Source organism: Plectropomus leopardus, chromosome 9 (assembly GCF_008729295.1).
Source record: "Plectropomus leopardus isolate mb chromosome 9, YSFRI_Pleo_2.0, whole genome shotgun sequence".
NCBI lineage: Eukaryota > Metazoa > Chordata > Actinopteri > Perciformes > Serranidae > Plectropomus > Plectropomus leopardus.
The window spans coordinates 27,706,000-27,722,468 of NC_056471.1; positions in this window are offsets into that span (position 1 = coordinate 27,706,000).

Sequence of the window (16,469 nt, forward strand, 5' to 3'; positions counted from 1 at the left end):
GTCTGTGTGGGCGGGGCACCTCACAACAGGGGGACAGAGAGTTCAGCCATAAATTACACTGGTCAACTTCTTGGTGCTTTAATGTATTTTATGCTATGGGAACCGGCCTTATGCGGCGCACTGCGAACTTATCAGTCACAACTCGTCTGCAGGGCTCCCAACTGTCACACTCTGTCACAGGTGCTTTAGTGCCGTTACCACAGAGTGAATTTACACATGGAGGAAGAGTCCTCCTTCATGCCAAAATCCAATCCAGCCAAGAGGTCGTGTCCTCTCGCTTGTTCTTTATACAATGAAATACACGAGGAGTAAGAGTAATAATGAAACCCTCACATCCCCTCTGTTATATCAATTCCCTTCCCCTCTCTCTATTTAGACAAGAGGTGTCAACTAATATCATTAGTGTACAATGTCATTACTGTGAAACTGCAGCAGGAAATGTGTCATCGGCTCATTTTCCTCCTTCAATAACACACTCATCAACACGAGCCCTTACTCTTCATCCCCTCCCACTCCAGAACAGACTGCGTATTAATTGGAAGGTATAAATTACAAGTAATCACTACCAGGTTTTTCACTGCCTAGACAATCGGCATTTACTCATCCGGCTTCCTGTTTAAACTATCTGCTGGAGGAATCGCAAAGCCCCGCTGCTTATTTTCCAACGATTAGCTGTACATCAGCATTACCACCTCAAATCCAGCAGTTTCACATCCAGCATTAAATAGGATGAATATTGATCTGCTAAAGAGGATTTATTTATTTCATGCTCTATCCAAAGATCAACTGCTACCAGCTTTGGACGGATCTGCGAAGGTCTTACCGAATAAAGCTACTGCATACATGACTTTGGACTTGACATTTTAGGCCTGGAAGAAGACCAAACAGTAAATTCACTGCAATAATCCCAGATAAATGGGATGATCACTACGAAAGCTTAGATAGTTAAGTGGCCTACACTTAAGTCCAGAAACGATAAAAACGCGTCTCGGAGGAGATCCTCCATGTCGGAGGGGGCGTGGTCTGTGCAGTCCAGAGGAAGGAGGACGCCCACCTGAGGGCTGCCATCTTTCCTCCTGTTGGAAGAGTCAGCTTACAAAACAGGGTCAGGGAAAATGGCATCTGTAAAAATAACCTACAACTGCTCCTATATACCTGCGCAAAAGCGAAATTCTTTTTCTAATATCGACGTAGGAATAACTTAACTGAAACACTTAAATTTCATTTGTTTAACGTAAATTATACAGGCAATATATTTGAACTAAAATGCAATTTTAGGTTTGTTGAAGCATCAGTTATCAGTCTGTCACTGTGTCTATTTTAAAAGTTTTTCTAGTAGTTAACTTCTTTATTTCAAGGCAGTATTATATCTCAGATTTTCTCCCACTCTAAAACAGTGAGTCATTCTGCTTCAAAGTGCTGCAAGGCTGCTTTTTGTCAGTTTGAGTTTCAGCATTTTAATGTCCCATGATGGTTAGAAGACGTCTCCTTAAAAGAAGAACATCACAGAGAAGAAAAAAACCTCAATCCTTGATATTTTTCTGGCAGAAAAATTGTAAATTTCGCACAATTTTTGGCAGAATATAAGAGCCGCCAGCAGTTTTAGTGCTAAATTACATTGGAATTGGTATCAGCTGTCTATAACTCCCTGTAAACTCACATTCATAAACATGAATACACATGATTTAACCCATCACACACTGAGCCGAGTGCAACACAGGCCGGTGTGGATATTTTGTGCTGGTTAGCAGCGAGCTGTCAGAGCAAAATGCCTCTCGGTGACCAACTCAGCTGGGTGGAGCTGTGTGAGAGCGAGACGGACAGACAGAGAGACAGACGTGCAGGCAGAAAAGTGGCCATCTGGACAGACAGGCCGCGGGGTCACATGGTTGAGTCACAGACGGGATGGTGCTCAGCTGCTCCGTGTCTGCGCTTTGCAGCCTGGAAATCTTATAAGACTGCACTGAAACGGCTGGGGATGGGAGTTGATTGAGTTCGGAGGAGAATTAAACTGAAAACTGTATAGTTTCTGTTTGACTTTGGCCTGTTTGAACAAATTTACATTTTCATTGTTTAGGTAGTTTCGGTTTGAGTTTTCAGCATAAATATTTTCTAATGATTTAGGAGGAAAGTGTTGACTGTTGGGATCAATGTATTCGCAGATTTGTCAACATAATATCATGTTTTTATACCTAATTAAACTAGTAGATAAATTATTTCTTCCCCCACAGCAACACGTTAAAATCTAGTAAATAATTCTTTATCCATTATATACATGTCTTCCTTTCTCTTCATTTACTTAATAACACAGGAGACTATTTCCATGTGTTGGCAATTTTATTCTAAAATAGCCCTGTTTTTATTCTATACTTGATTAGTGAAATAAAAATATTTAGGCCTTCAATATGTATTGAAACACACCGAAATTCACAGTATATTTTAAATTCAGTACTCTGCAAGAATGTGGACACTGTGGGAGCAGTTTGTTGAAGAATGACGCAGTCCACCAGTAGATGGCATCTGATACCTGCTTTAGATGTGTGAACTGTCCCACCATCATCCCACAATTCCCCTGCAAATCTACTGTTGGATTCTTAATAACACAAATTCTTATAAAAGACAAATATATAAAACACTATTGTCTAGGTAAGACGACATAAGCCTATTATATCCACTCGAAAATAAAATGCAATAATGGTAATAAAAGTAAAAACATATGTTCAGAGGGAAGATGTGCTATCATATAAAATCCTGTAGTTCACTTATTCCTCCCGTTAGTTTTGTTTCATGCATAAATTTAATAATTCAAGGATTTTAATTGCTTAAATAGACCTTTTATCTTCTTTAGAAGCTGCATTAAGTCCTTCTGTTTCATCGCTTGCTATCTTAAATCTTTTTCTCTTCAATAAACAAATTCATGTTTTGTATTTCTCATCCTATTTAAGCATATTAAAGAATCAGGCCTAAGTTAAAAATCCATCACAGGAGAAATAACTCCACTCCCAGCAAACATAAAAAACACGTCAAAAGCTTTAAATGCCTTTCGTCCTGCAGTCATGTCTGTCTTGATCCCATCAAATTAAAGCAGGTATTACCAGCAGAAAAAAACAGAGCTCTAATTGAGATGTATTTGATTGCAGCTTTAAGAATGGCCTCCATCTCCCCTCCTAAACATATGGGTCTGTGTTAGCCGGACCGGCCATAAATTTTCAACACTGCAGGACATTGTCTTTTTTTATGCCCCACGATCCATCCTTCATACACGCCAGAAAAGTGTCAAGGCCTTCTGGGAGTGAGAAGAAAACGTGCCGTGGCAGTGAGCGTTCAGCTGGCAGAGAGCGAGGAGCCGCAGCCAGCTCTCTGGGTAAGGAATGCCTTCTGGTTGTGTCGGTCGGCAGATCAGTCACACATCAAAAGACGCTGAAAGCTTTTTCTACTATTTAAGTACTACGCAATCGGCTATTGCCATTGGGGAGATTTTACAGCTCTTCATTAAGTTGGAGTCTGCACTATTTAAAGGGTCATCTCATTTAAATAATTCTTTAAATGTATTACCTGTGAGAATGACATGTTTTAATGCTTCAGATGTATGTTCAGCCCTCCTACATTTGTCACAGTTTCATTAGACTTTAATACGGTTTCTTTTAGGTGTTCAGCTTTTCTGACAATGATTATTCTTCACAAAACAACAAATATCAAAATATGTAAGATAACAGGTGTCAGAACCGACATGCTGAAATTTTTTGTCTACATTTATTTGCACAAATTGCAAATATGGCAAATCCATTTTCTTCACCTCTCCAGAAACCCTGAATCTTCCTTTTCCCGAGGTGCATCTGTAAGATTTGAGTATGTGAATATCAGTGTTACAAATTAACATGTTTGGAGACCGAAAAACGAAGACCACACAAGTAGACAGATGGTCGCGGCTATGCAATCAGCTTAACAACAGGACAACAAAAGAGCAGCCACGCCTTAGATAAAGGTGCTTAACCTCCAAGCATGCTAAGTGCCCCTCGCTCCATTACCACTTAATAGGCCTAATCAGTTTTGGCCCAGATTAGATTTTGAATCTATTGCCACCAAAGCACAGTGGCATATTAAATTAGTGACTTCATTAGAGCGAGCAGGGTCATGTTGTTTAGTTGGTGTTCCTCGGAATAATAGGTATTATCAGCAGTGGTGTAAGCACTTAAGCTACATCCCAACCATGCTACTGTATGGAGGGATTATGGGTGTGGATGGTAGTAAAGCTCTGTTGTCTGTTCTGGTGTCTACAAGCTTTTCTCTATTATTGGACACAAATGGAAAAGTAATGATAAAATAATTCTTAATTTATGATGATACTTTTCTGTGATTACAGGGCATATTAAAGAAATTAAAAGCAGGCTGAATGTGTTTCAAGCATCTTATTATTTTCTCAGCATATAAATAACCATACAAACACTGAGATGCCTGTTGAATAATATCCGCGACAGACTTGTGCGTGTGCAAATTGCTATTGGCCCATTTGCACTTTTATGTCTTTATATTTCCATCAGTATTTTCTATGTTTATTCAAGCACAAGATCAAATGTGGTGTAGCCGTTTTCAGCACCAGACTCACAGCCAAACCTGCGTCAGATCTGACAGATCAAGGCCTAAAACTTCCCACTTAATCTTTGTTCAAAATAAATTAAAGTGAGTGAAGAAGAGCTGCAGGCAGCTCAACCGACTGCTGCAGCAGTTCAGCTCTTAGATGGATGGATCACTACAAAGGAGTCACATTTTCCAGTGAAACAAAATGTAGTGTGGATGCAATGCCATGCCACATGCTGGCAGAGCAGAATGCCCCAAAGCATTTGCCCCATCAGATATGAGACAGCTGTGCCGGAGAAATAAAGAGATATCATGAATGTGCTGCTGTTTAGGAATAAATGCAGACATTGTATTCAATGTCTGAATGATCCATTTATCCTTTTGGTAACCATTAGTTTTATATTTGTGGATAAGTTGCTCAAACAGCTCAAATAAAGGATTCTGGTTTTTGTACTAAAGTTTGAATAATAGTTTGATTTTATGTTTAGTGTATGGAAGCCCTGAGAAGCAAGGTGGTAAAAGAAGTGTTGGTCAAAGGGCAGTGAGGATTAGTACATAAACCCTGAGAGGCAGGGTGTTTTTTTGTTTTGTTTTTTTGGGGGGTGGGGTGGGGGGTTGCAGCAGTGTTGGCCTGTATGTATGACATTTTATCTCCTATGTATTGTATGTAGACACTAAACTTTTCCTGCAAAAAAAAAAATCCTGTGAAAAAAATGCTTTTAGCCTGAATTTGCTAGTACTTGGAGAGATTATCTCGTATGTAGAAGATAAACTTAGGTTTCAGCCAACATTTACCGCAAAATAAATATTTTTCTCCTTGCTTAGAGTAAGAGTGTAAGAGACAATATCTTCAACATTGGAGATAAATATAGGTTTTGGCCAACATTGCTTGCAATGCTCTTTTTTTCACCATCTTACGACTTCTGTACAAAACCTCACTGCACTGAATTTGGTCATAATTATAAGTCAGTTAAACCTGAATCTGCTGTTCTTTGCATTTAAAAGATGCATCTGAAAAGGTGTTTTAGTGTAGTAAAATGTCTTATACTGACCTAATAGGCATGAGGTTGCAACTATAGGCATCACATCTCTACTTAGCAAATAAAAAGCATCACAGAAAGACACACAAAAATAAATATTTTTGCGGAAACCTATAACAACCATTTCAGAGGCTTGAGAAAGACCAGCATAACACAAAAGAGCAGACAGATAATCAGACAGCCAGGCACTACTGACACGGCTGAGCGGTGCATGAATGTTTTCTCGACAAATAAAAACACTGCGCCGGTGAAATTCACTGCAAGGACCAATTTCAGGCCTCCTGCACCAGTTTGAGGAATCAATACCAGGCAATGGAGCAGGTTGGGGCTGCGATCGATATCTGATGATACAATCATATCTTACTTCTTGACACTGTCTTAGAAGCACACCGCAGTGAGGAGGATGAGCTGTGGGCGGTTAAATGAAAACAAGCGAGAAAATAAAGGTTTGATCGCAGAAATCACATTTATGTTGAAGAAATGCAACAAAAGTAACTGAAAATCATCTTTCTGGAGGGTTTAGTCCGCAGATTTGTAGTTTTTTTTTTTTGCTTGTGGATTTAGATTTTCTGCACTTCTTAAAGCAGCATGAATAGTAACAGTTTTGATATGGTAGGAGGCACTTTCATTCAAATAGAGAGTATTTCATTTCAGCAAAACAAAGACACAAAGGAACGGGAGGAAATTGGTTTCATCTGCACCAGTTAACTTTGTCTGGATGTCAAATCTCATCCTAAAAACAGTATGATCTGCATTCCATCATAAAATATATCTCCATGCAAGCTTGGTACTTATTTTAGTTCCCTTTTTAATGCATTTGGCTTAAAATAAACTTTCTTTCGAAAAGCCTGTCAGAATGTCTTTGTAACCACGCTTGCTATTTCTTATTTATTTCTTGTCATCTTATTCCCAGTATGACCGAAACACAGCGTTGCCTCGCAGACAGCCTCAGTCGTAGCTGATGATAGATTAATGAAAAGGGTTCAATCTCGGCCCCGCTGGATGGTTTTGCACATGCAGCAAAAAACACTCAGTGATGTCAGGGTGGTTTCAACGAGCTGGTGGTCACACGAACGCATGCTCAATCATATATGGACACGCTCAGATGGGGGGGGGGGGGGTTGATGAATCCCGGGAGGGGCCAGAGTCACTTATTCAAGAGAACGTAATATGATACAGGATAATAACTGTAAACATAGTAGGCCGACATGAACTGTATGTTCGAACACAGACGCATTTCGCTCACACCTGCCCCGCTGATGATTGCTCATACTCTATAATGAGCATACAACGGGCTGGTTTCAATGGCATTTCGAGGGTTAACGGCGCTTATATGTGAAGCCTTGAAAACAATAAGCCTCCCATGTGATTTAACAGTATATCCCAGGATTTAAAACTTGGGCTCTTTAAAGTTGTATGTGAAAGCCCTTAAACCTCACCACACCCTAGAGAGGGAAGCTGCTTTCTTTATAGTCTTACATTGACTTCCATGGACTCCCGATCATGAGTCACCCTGTGTGCTGTTGCCATCCCACCTCCTCCTCCCCCCCTCCACCCATTCCCCATCTACCCCCGCACCCACCAAAACAGAGTGCCTTAGCTTTTAATGGGCCAACAGGGCTTGGCTTAGTACAGTGGCACAGCGTATAGCCAATGCAAACCAAATTATTGCTGGAAGAAAACAGCAGAAGGCAATTAAATCCCAGTTAGGCTGATCATTCCAGTCTTGATTAACGGGGTCAGCAGGGGGAGTCTTCTTCTTTTCATGTCCACAGTGTTAATTTATCCTTTTTTAATTACAATGATGAAAAGTACTCTCATCATTAGTCAGCGGCTACTTAACAGCAGAAAACTAATGAGAGCTGTGTGTGTGTGTGTGTGTGTGTGTGCAGGTAAGCATGTATGTATGATGACATCACTGGCACATCCTTACACTGGCACGATAGCATCAACAATTAAAATGGCGGCCCGAAAGTTTACATTGAAAGACAGTCAGCGAGTTTTGGCAGGAGCCGTGTTGCACTGGAAGTGCCAACACGATGGCAATTTTGAATCAAAATAATCCCATTTGTTCTAGTGGTGTCAGATGTTCTGGTCCGCAGACTGTGTACCTAATGAAGTAAGCATGCACGACTTGCACCGCGGTTCCATTGCACTAATGCTGCCGTTTCGCCTGGCCAAGGCCCCTGCATGGTTTTGATTATCACGTATCGTTTAAACTCTGCCTCTTTTTTGCCAGCATGCTTTCAATTCAGTCTGTCTGCCTGTCCATGGAGGAATATCCTCTACCACGCCGATTTCATGATCGGTGATAATGCTGAAAAATGATGTCTCTATGCCGTCTTGTCGTATGACGAAAACGCCCGAGGCAAAATCTCACAGAGCTAATGTTGTTGATTTCACAGCATTACACTGTAATTTGGGATAAAACCGTGAATCATCACTTGTGCAACTACGACTTCAAGCACAGAATTTGCCTCTCGCCTCACCCCTCTTGAACTGTTGACACACACCAACACAAACACACACATCAACAGAGGCGGACTGAGCAGTGATCCACTGTTTGCTGACCAAATGACTGTCACCCTTCAGAGAGGAGGAGGAGGAGGAGGAGGAGGAGGAGGAGGCGGGAAATTGTGGCAGTGCATCCTCCACTGCTATTTGTTACTATACAGTTGTCACTCAAGTCACAAGTTAGTCTTTGAGGCTAATCACAGCTAACTCCTCAGAACCTCACCACAAGCCTCATACCACCCCGTCTCCTTCCCACAACCCTCTTTTCCTCACCACTCCCACATCCACCCTCCGCAGCCCCATCCAAGCCCACCCTCACCTTCTCAATCCACTCTTGGATCATTTCAATTTGCATCCCAACTGGCCCCGGGATTCCCTAGCCCTGTTAAAAGGCAGGCTATTTGTTGTGCTCCGCGGTTAATGCCGCGCAGAGCTTTAAATACCCATATCAAATCTTGGAGGCTCAACAGATTCAGTTTTGCAAACCTGTATCGAACAGAGGTTCAATCCGTCAGCTTAGAAGTGTACACTCCTTAAGTTGTGTGATAAGGTAAAACCAATCACTGGATTAGGCTCTCTCTGTCAGTGATGGTGTATTTTCAGCGCACAGCGTTGCTTTGCTGAAACAGGATAAGCTGATGGAGTAACATTATGTTGCTTGAGATTTCTCTTTCAATAGGAATATACTATTAATGGATTCTGAAGCCGGTGATATGGCGCTGCTCTTGCAGTTGTGGATAATGCATTAGCTGTGAAAAGCAGTTGGTGCCGGATACCACGAGCAATCATCTGTCAAAACCACAAAATTTGATTGTTTTTATCATGCAAATCCAGACTACTACCCGATAAGATTGATTGAGGTCTTAAAGTAGGATTGCAGTGTTTATTCTCATAGAGCTTCTCACAAACAAACCTCAGCCTTTAGTATAATTTTGCACAGCATATGGTGAATTCATAACTCGAGAAAAGGGGAAATCTCGGGAGTCTGCTGCTTTTTTGCGGTTACTCTGCCTTGTTCCATCTGGTTTCGGGGGAGATGTGGGAGGTTTTGGTACACGGCGAGCTCGAGTGAAAATTCATGGCAGGTACATAAATAATCACCCGGCTATATATAAATATAGGCTACAACTTCTGTTTCTGGTCGGAGTGTTGCAAGACTGTCTTGGATGACATTTGAGAGGAACGCCAAGCCATCCGCAAAACTGCAAAGTACAAACCAAACGTCCTCTCCCTTTCCCCCTCACATGAAGCTGGGTTTCCACTTTGTCCTGCCAACAAGCGTTCCCTGGAAGCTCCCCGTCTGACATTTTACGCTTGGTCGAACTCACACTTCAAGCCTTGAGGCATCGTTTGTGGACAGCTATGATCCGACTGTCATATTCTTTTTTCTGTTGGTTTTGCGTGAATGCAAAGAGATCAGTGTGGTGATTGGTGATGAAAACCCTTCGAGCGCTTTTGACGACTCAAGTGAGAAAACTCGAGAGGCCGCTTGTGCAAGTTTTCTGGGCCGTGGAGTGCCTGAGCCCAGCAGGGTTTGACCACGAATTTGCATGCAGTTGTCTTAACACTTCAGTATGTGATGCACAATAAGTGCACACACGGGAATAATCACGTTTTATACACGTTCTCTTTTTCCTATTTAGAAAAGCAGACGGTGAAAAGTTAGAAAAGAAAAGTTTAGAGCTTTTTAACTCTGTGACAGCGTGAGGTAATTATGCAAAAGTCTCATGTTCATAAGACAGAGTGTGTGTGAGAGAGAGAGACTGTAACACAGGGATAATCAACTTTGCTTGAGGGCCACTTTGCAAAATGACAAGAAACCAGCGGCCATATGCAGCAGCATACATGTTTCTAGGATTTTAGGACATTTCTACAATTTTTGGGCATTTCTAGTACTTCAGGACATTTCTAAGATTTTTGGATGTTTATCAGCTTTCAGGAAATTTCAAGGATTTTGGGATGTTTCTAGGATTTTAGGGCATTTCTCCAATTTTAGTAAGTTTCTCGAATTTAGCACATTTCTTGGACTTGAGGACATTTCTAAGATTTTAGGCAACTTCTCCAATTTTAGCACATTTCTAGGATTTTAGGACTTTTATCTGATTTCAGGACATTTCTAGGACTTTAGGACATGTCATGGACTCTGGGATATTTCTAGGATTTTAGTTAATTTTTTAGATTTTAGGACGTTTCTATTTTTGTAGGACATTTGTAGGATTTTAGGATGTTTCTATGAGTTTCGGACATTAGGAGCTTTGCTGGGACCTTTGTTGTAGGGTGCAGGGATCCTTCACACCTCACCTGACACTTTTTTTGATAAACAAGCTCTATTTTGATGCTGTTTTATGCACTCTGGCACCTTATTTAAACTAAAAGACCACAAGCAATTTGCTTTGGGAATCACCTTTTTTTTATCATGAAATAGAAAATGGCTGAGGGGGCCATCCAGCACCCTATCAGGGGCCAATTTTGGCCTGCGGTACGTTGAGTATCACTGCTATAACACCACTATTCATCTACATTATGTGTTACTTTTAAAACCAGTGCAGTTTATTCAAGCAATTACATAATAAAATGAAAAAAAAAAACCAAACAGTTGGGCAAAAAATGTGCCGTAAATATAGCAACAGAGCAATGAGTGATTAGTGAAAGCTGTCATGTAATCTAGCCATGATATGCTGTGGCAAATTGCAATATTTTTCAATAATGAATGTTTTTGGAGGCTGGAGAATCCCTGCTGTAATGGGTTATAAAGTGTTGACATATAAAATTTCATAAGGTTTTGTTGCCAAATCATTTAATTACACTCATAAACCTTTTATCTAATTAGGTTTTTCTCAAGGAGAAAACACCACGTGATGAAATAAAAACTGTTTTTACATCGAAATGATCCAAAATAAAAGTTATTAGAAGACTCATAATTAAGGTCATATTTGTCACGCTTTCCCACTATTTCCAGTTACATTTGCTAACAAGATCATACAATTAAACATCCTTCACAGTTAATCTGCATATCAGTTTCAGTGAATTCCTACACTGTGAAACATAAGTGTATAAATGCTTGTTCAGTTCTAAGTCCAATTGTAGCCAACATTTTGTAACAACGAGCCTCAGCTGGACGTTGTCACCCACCTCCTCTTCTGCAGCCTCCATGTAGCAGCTGGTGGTCTAAGCCCCCCTCCCCCCCTCTAACCAGTCCACCCAGCATGTTGCCTCAGGTTAAATGCACAAAAAAACTGAAAGAAGGATGTCCATTCCTGGCCATTAGCTGGTTGCTATGCTAATCCAGGGATTACATGAAATACATTTCCCCCACTTAAGGTTTCCCAGAATTCACAGACTAGTAACGACAAACCAGCTCCCAAACCGTCTACACCCTACAGGTATGCATTAATCTTTAATGTGCCTGAAGTCAGAACGGGCCTGCTCTCTAGTCATCACATGTGATCATCGTAGTAACTAATGTGTGCTGGAAAAGGATTGCTGATTTTACTTGTGTGAATATGTTAATATTGCATATTTGATGCACTTTTCCAAAGCAATTAGACTTGCTGCCTGTTAAAATAGGGTTTGGCAATATATTGATATCGTGATACGAGAAAAAGTCTTTGGTGTTGTTATATTGTAGGTGTTGTCTTTTTCTGTTTTTAAAGGCTCCATTACAGTACAGTACAGTGATAGATACAGTAAACAGAACAGACTTTTCTAGCTGTTTTCTTATTTGACTTTATCCACTTAGTCATTATATTCACATTACAGATGATTATTGATTAAAAATGTTAATGTGTAAATATTGTCTGAAATAATAATCTTTTTTATAGAGCAGTTTTTCCTCAAGTCAAATGCACTTTGCTTTCCTTTCCACCAAAATTAATGCATTTGTGCATGCTTTTTTAAATGCAGGAAAACCTGCTACAAATAGGCTCCTTTCAAATTGCCAGTAGACCCGAGCCATGTACACAGCTCTGTAGTAGATAAGTGTGCTTTTTTGTTTTTTGTTCTTTTTTTGAGCTTTTGTTGTTGTCTTAGTTTTTTTTTTTTTTTTTTTTTTTTTACCAGTGTATCACTTTCAGAGTCACAAACTTGCTGGGAAAAACAGCATGGAGGCCAGTGAAAAGGTTACTTTTTTAAAAAAAATTAAATGTCTGTTACTCATTCACTCTCTTTCAAACTGCAGTGCTGACTTATTTGGAACGATGTTTCTGGACAGAGATGGATGGTGCTCTGTGGTGGCACATGGTTGCATTGCGCAAAAAAGGGGAAAAAATAAGAACATGAGTGTCATATTTTTATCACTGCTGGTCGTCGCTGGAGCCAATAGCCATGACTATTGCAAAGTCGTTTGTCGTGGAATTAATTGTAACCTTTCCAACTAAAGACAAAAGCCAGATGTTAGTAGGTGATAGTGTTTTTTTTAGTCCAGTGGACTGACAAAAACTTATTTTATTTTTTTTATCACACCATCTCTGATCAACTGCATTGTCGGACAAGAATGCTGATACCAGATGGTTCTGCAAACCCTGAAATATGTTTGAAAAAAAATATTTAATGCCAAAATTTTAAAATGCTTTCTGTCTGCAACATCTGTGCATGGGACGATGGTGTGGTTGAGAAAGACTGTGGTTGGGTCAAATAAACTTTGGTGAAGGTATATTTAAGGTTAGCCACCATGAAAATTTCTGCAGGGAGCAGAGAGAGATGCATTTTTTTATGTCCTGGATTAACGGCTTCACTGCAAGAAAGAAAGCAACTCAAACCTCTTAAAGAGATCGGGTAGTGCACAGTATGTTGGACACAGTGTCTGATAAAAGATTCATTACAGGTTTGACTGATTAAAGTTCACAGCCAAAACAAAGAAACAAGACTTCACCTTGAAAAGTTATGCTGCTTAGCGCTTTAATAAATTATCACCAGACAGGGCAAATTACCAGAGTTGTCATCTGCATAATGATAAGATAAGATACTAATTGCTCAAAACTTTGTACGAGTTATTTTATGAAGCCAAAGGGGGTAAAATGTTGGACACACTGGATCTATTTAAATAGAATATAGTAAGAATTAATAGTTATTTGAATCAAAACTAAGTTTTTATTTTAAAGCCACAGCACTTGGCACATGAAAAATCATCTCCAAACACAACAAAGGGGAAATCACCACAGTCTGATTGTTGCAGCCCAAGGCCTGTTATCATGTGCTTACAAAGCAATGTTCTCAACTCGAGTACAACAATGGAACAGCCCGTACTAAAGAGACCGCCGCACCCTTGAGCCACTCAAACACCTGGTGATGTCCGTCAAACACGAGAGGGAGGCAGGTTGATACTAAACCCAGTGACTGTAGCTCCGGGCTAAGGATGAGCCGCTGTGCACAGATAAGATGTTTGGTTCAGCTCGGGTAGACAAGGCTCCGGGGTACATTTTCTAAATTTGTCAGCGAACTTGTGCCATTTTAGGGCAAATTTATGAAAAGTTTCAAACAAAATTCAATGTACAGATTGGGAAGCTCTTTTTAAACACATGTCTGACATAAACTATGAATGTCATCTGGAGAAGTTAATGTTTTACGCTGAAAACATGCCGTACGCATGGATGGGTAGATGGTCTCACTATTGATCCACTGACCCCACCACTGCTCAGTCCAGCTAAGAGCTAATGTTGACCCAGGACTGGAGGTCTATATGGACAGCTCTTTTGTCAGTGTAGCATCAGGGATGGGCAAGTAAAATCTAAACATTTGCTTTTGGGTTTGACCAGCAAAGAATAACTCTTAAACAGCCGATACATGTCAAGCACAGCGGAGGGTGTGATGTTACCTGTCTAAGGTGGGTTTGTATTTTTAGACTCAAAATCTCCAAATGAACACGAGACACAAAGTCACAGGAACAAAAAGCCAGGGACAATTGTGTCACATTATGGTCAACAGTGTGTTAAATAGAGACTTTGCAGTTTTATTTATCTCATGGTGACTATATTTTATGCAGATCTTGTGCAGCATTTTCTGTGTATGAAAAGTTGTTCACAATATTTTTCACTCTTGACTACAAGTTGCAGCTTGAAAAGTCATCTCAGAAACCTACTTTTTTTTGGCACTGCTACTGTAGACAGATTATTAGCCAGCAGGCAAATTTATCATCCAATGTGAATGTTAACATGTGACTAATCTTGCATATAGCCTGCAGTTTTCAAATAATTATTGTTCACATGTCAGTGTTGTCTGCTTTGGGAGCATGATTTGCTACTGGAGCTAAAAAGATGACATTCATCAAACACATAAATCAATATGATGTACGTTCATCACCTGGGAGACTTTTCTGATACATTCTAATGATAATATCACTAATGATGTCCTTTGTACATTTAGGTCTCTTTATCTGAATGATAAGATGCTGTGATAATATCTATAGCTTGGTTCAGAAATGATAAATAATAAATCACCCACAGCATGTCTTTTGAGCTACCTCTAACAGGTTCCTTGAGGCCTTTCGCTGATCTATGAAATGATGAGTTTTACTTTTTTGAAATTTTCCTTTGCATTTTATAATTGATCTAATATGAGGACCTAATAGTGACACCACCAATTTACAAACAGTGAAATAAGAAGGACAAATAATTTGGTATGCAAAGAGATTATTTCCTGCAAACTGTTAGGGCTGACACCTTCTGGTTAATTGGTTTATCAATATGCTTTTGTCAGACCAAATTCTTATGATTTTGAAATTCACCGGTGTTACTTTTTATAAAGCCACGTATCCACCAAAACCTTTTCAGCCAGATGAAAACGGCAGTTATTGCTCAGATTTCGTATTTGTATGTGACGGTTAGTATTTGTGGTATTTGTCCCGCCCCTCCTCCAACATGATTGGATGACTGTGTAAAAAAACAACAGCAACCAACAAACAGTGACAAACTCTGCATTTTGTTTAAGGCTGGATTACAAAACTTCTGAAATGGATACGATCGCATCGAAGCCCATGTTGTAAAGGTGCTGCGGTTACTGTTAACGTTCGCACCGTGGCCAAAAACAGTAAGTCTCTTGTCTATGGCATTCCAGAGTTATTTAACAGTATTAATGTTATGACATATGTGACATTGTCAACCCTAAAGTAAAGTAATTTAGTGCCCAGTATGCCATATTTTTCTCATCAGTCATGTTCAGTGCTTAGCAGTCAGACAGATTCTACATTTCTTCACATTTAAACAACACTGTGGTTAATGTGTGGTTAGGTTTAGACACAAAAGAACTTGGTTGTAATTGGGAAAAGATCATGTTTTGGCTTTAAGTACCCAGTTTTGGTGGCACATTCCTGGAAAAAAAACACAGTGATGCCTTGGTGTAAAACAACCACTCTTTGAAAGTTGCATAAAACAGAGATGGGTTGTAACATATTTATGGGTTTCAGATACATACAATGCCAACATTTTCTTTTGGCGACTGGGCTGCAATACAGTGCACAGTCTATTTTCAGATAACAACAGACGTCAAATTTATTTTTTACTTGCCCAATCGGACAACTGCATGAAGCCTTCCACTTGAGTTTGCTTGCTCTGTGCAAGTGTTAATGTAGAGCTCTGTAACAGGACAAAAACGCTTTGGTGGACACACAATGCTGCTGGGTAGCGTGCACTCAGAGCACTTGCGCACTTGGCTGATTTAGTTAAAAGAGATAATGTGCAGATTGTTTTCCCCCATCAACCAATCAGGTTTTTTTTTTTTTTTTTTTTTAAAAAAGGGTTGAATTTCTGTTGACTACAGCCCTAAAAACTGTTAGATTTTATGAAATTCATACAACCAAGTTCAATAATCCAATCAATTCTGGGCCAAATTCCCAGCAAACAAAGCTGTACTTCAGTTTGATGTTGATCCCATTAAGATTAAATATGAGGAGGTGGTTCCAATAAGAAAAAAAGAGCAGAGCTGTGCCTAATAACACAGAGAGGACAGTAAAACGATTACCAGAGACTATCTTAAAATTTCTGGATACATTTCTATGACTGACAGCAAATCTGGATGAGAAGCATAAAACCTCAACCAACTGGCGCTCCGACCAGGTTGACATGAATTCAAAAGTAGAGATATGTCTGTGCTAATGTGGATCAAATCCCGCTGTCAGAAAAGGCCCAGGTGAGCCAACTGTCAGCATGATGAGGTCACTGTGCTCTGTGTTGTGCTCAAGTGTCGACACAGTTCAATCAAAATAGCTCCATTTGACTGTCATTGGCATCCTCCGTGGATAAAAGCATGCAGGGAATATATTTTTAGATGCGTGTGTGTGCAGTTGTGTGCACATATGCGCTCATGCACGCGGCTGCCACCGATTATGCACATACATGATCCCCT